Source organism: Mugil cephalus, chromosome 24 (genome assembly GCF_022458985.1).
Source record: "Mugil cephalus isolate CIBA_MC_2020 chromosome 24, CIBA_Mcephalus_1.1, whole genome shotgun sequence".
Lineage (NCBI taxonomy): Eukaryota > Metazoa > Chordata > Actinopteri > Mugiliformes > Mugilidae > Mugil > Mugil cephalus.
Genome location: NC_061793.1, coordinates 99,678 through 102,981, shown reverse-complemented (window position 1 = coordinate 102,981; position 3,304 = coordinate 99,678).

Genomic DNA, 3,304 nt, shown 5'->3' with positions numbered 1-3,304 from the left:
AATGGCTGCTAATTTGTTTTATTTTTTCAACACTGATTATAATAACACACATATTTAACTGTTCAGAATGTGTATTGGTCAACTTCAGGCTACGTTATTATTATTAATTTTTTTTTTTTTTTTTTTTTACAAGGTTTGGAAGTCAAAGATGGCTGCATTTTTTTTCAGTCCTGTTACCAAAACTCAAATTTTGGTCATTTAAGAGGCTCTATCTAATGTGAATGTCCATATAGCGACATGTGACTGGCTTTGGGGTTGAGTCACAAAATGTCCTCACAGAGGTACCAAAGCACATCTTCCTGTGCTGGCCACAAAAATCTGTTGACGCCCAGTTTGTGCATGCAGCTAACCTCAACATGTGTTTCACATATAGTTGTGATGCCCCCTGGTAGAGGTCATCCTCGTACTTCACCACACACCATTTGCCAACGACTTCAGGACTTTGCCACTGAACTTCTCTGGTTGTGGGAGTCGTCTGTTGATGACGTAACGTGAAACGCTTTGCATTGAAGCACTGATTATGCTTATATTTCAACAAATTAAAGTAATTTCAAATGTAAAACATGAAAACAATGTGAATAGTATGATATTAATAATAATAACACTAATAAATCAATTAAACTAGGCACTTTACTCAGTCCTGTTACTCTTTGTAAGTAACAGGACTGAGTTTTTAGCTTTATAGCTAATACATGGATTTAAGCCACATGGCGTCATTGCTAATAGCATGACCACACACATGACCACACATTCTAATGATTTACCAAATATCTGTATTTTTAAAATAAACAAATATCATCTAAGAAGTAATTCAGGTAACAGGACAGTATGTTGACATTGATCTTATCATTCAAGTTTTAAAAAAAATCATCAAATATATAGAAAAGTAAATGAGAGAACTAACTTTTGGTCTTCCCATGGCCTTCAGAAGTCACAACTGATGTAACTTCCTGCTGAGCATGTGATTTCTACCATGTTCCAAGTTTGTCAGATGGGGTCATATGTTTGGGTAACAGGACTGAGTCAAAACCCAGGGACACAACTAAAATGTGTATTTTAACTCAGATATTGTGGATTTCTTATGAAAACATATATTTAAAACATGGATAGGATATGGAGTCATTCAACAGTGCAAAAGAAATACTGTTTCTGAAGGATTTTAATCATAATATTTCACAGTTAAGAATAAAGTCAGAGTGCAGGTAATACATGCTAGTTTTTAGTGTTTTAGGTAGTTTTTTATTAATCCTTACAATTATATATCTTAAATTTGAAATCAGATCAATGTGCAGGACATTCTGTGTAAAAAGGAAATGTATTTTAAAGTACATTTTATGTGTATTTATACATATAATTTTCTAGGGATGGAAATGGCACCGATTCGGTGGAATGGCTCATGTAGTATCCAGTGTTGGACACGTTACTTTTAAAAAGTAATTAGTTATAGTTACTAGTTACTTCTCTCAAAAAGTAACTGAGTTAGTCACTGTAAAAGTAACTAGTTATCAGGGAAAGTAACTATTATGTTACTCTTCTTCTTTTTCTTTAAATTTAAGTTTAAATATGTCTAATAATTTAGATTTTTTTCTTAGCAGGTTTCAGCCAGTTGCATCTAGAATTGTATAGACACGTACTTACACAGAACTTTTAATATTTATTGCACCTCAGACTCCAACTGGTCGACATATAAGGCTTTCACATCGAAAATCCCAGATCCTCCCACTGTGAGGGGTGTGTTTCTGTTTTTTCCTCCCTCATACGTTGTTGTGAGATAACTTAGTTCTTATTAGGCTAACGTAGCCAGCGGGGGACTGGATACGTGATGACGTAATGACGTGTGAACGTGACGGGAAGCCTGACGTCGGACTAACGCTTACTGTTAGTGTAGTGTTGTGTTGTGCTCATGAAGTTACGAGGAACTCGTGTTGGCTTCTTTTCGTGACAGACGTCATCGCGTACATTGCAGATAAAGTTACAGTTTGATAATAACCTGAAGATTGGAGCCGTCAAACCCCCACTCCTTCAAAAAGCTGCTGATATTAGAATAAATCACTGTGTCCTGCACAGAGCTCTGAGTCAGACGGACGTTTATCTCAGTGGACTGATCATCACAGTTTGAGGAATGTGGAGGTGTTGTCAGCTTTAGCCTTCCACACGTGTCTGGTCTTTGAATTATATTCTTACGGCATCACCTGTAAAGACAAACATAAATATGTCAATGTCGTGTCCTGGAGAGTTTATTTAATGTGTCATCTGTTGGCAGGATTATGAAAAAGATATATGTTTCATTCTAAATCATTACAGGTAAAGTTGTTCATGTTACACATTAACATCCGTCCTGTTAATAAACTAATTTAAACCACATTTACTCTGTGCCAGCAAACATGGATGTTTTATTTCTACTGACTGAGGTTTAACTGGTGTTGTGCTAGTAGTAGAGGTTTAACTAGTGCTGACTGTCCAGAGCTACAGACATGAAGCCACTGAGAACCAGTGAAAAACCAACATTTGAGAAAAAGCATTAATTCCCACATTATGTCTGCAGAGAAGTGATGAGCGGCCCATTCTCCCCTGAGCATGGGAGCGTCTGTGATAACAGAGCCACAGCTTGAATAACAGCTGTGTTTCTGGTGTCTCTGAAGGAGGGAGAAGTTCCAAAGTGATTCACTCTGAGATGAAAACATGAATCTGTCTCGTCTCATCTCTGTTATCCTGACTGATGACCCGCCCAGACTGGGCCCTCCTCAACAAAATGAAAACTAAATGGCAGCTGCATAGTTTCTGAAGCTCACGTCGGCTCGGTTCAGGAGCAGCTTCTCACCACAGGGTCCTTGCTTTGCTTTCACTCTGCTTTGACTGGACCTTGACTTTCATGAACCTGAAAAACCTCTAGACCTTGGAGCCTCATCACTACCAGCCGCCAGGTAGAGTCACAATATTCAACACACGTCTTATTGAGCCAGAGAAGGAAGCTGAAGCCGAAGTCACGGAGTAGAGACCATCATCAGCCAATAAGTTCAACATGTTCAACCCAGTCTTCATTTTAAGAGACATTTCCCAAACTAACGGCATTCATTACAGCTTGTTTTTAATATGTGAGATATGTTTGAGTTTATTTATTTATTTTAAAGGGTCAATGCACATTAATGAACAAACAGAAGTTAAAACATGACGCATCATAGCAGAGATGCTAATTCACATCCTTGACATAAACCAAACAACACAACAATGCACATAAGAAAAAAAGAGAAATAAAAACTAGTAAAGCAAACAGATACAGTGATAAACAGGTGAGCTACACACA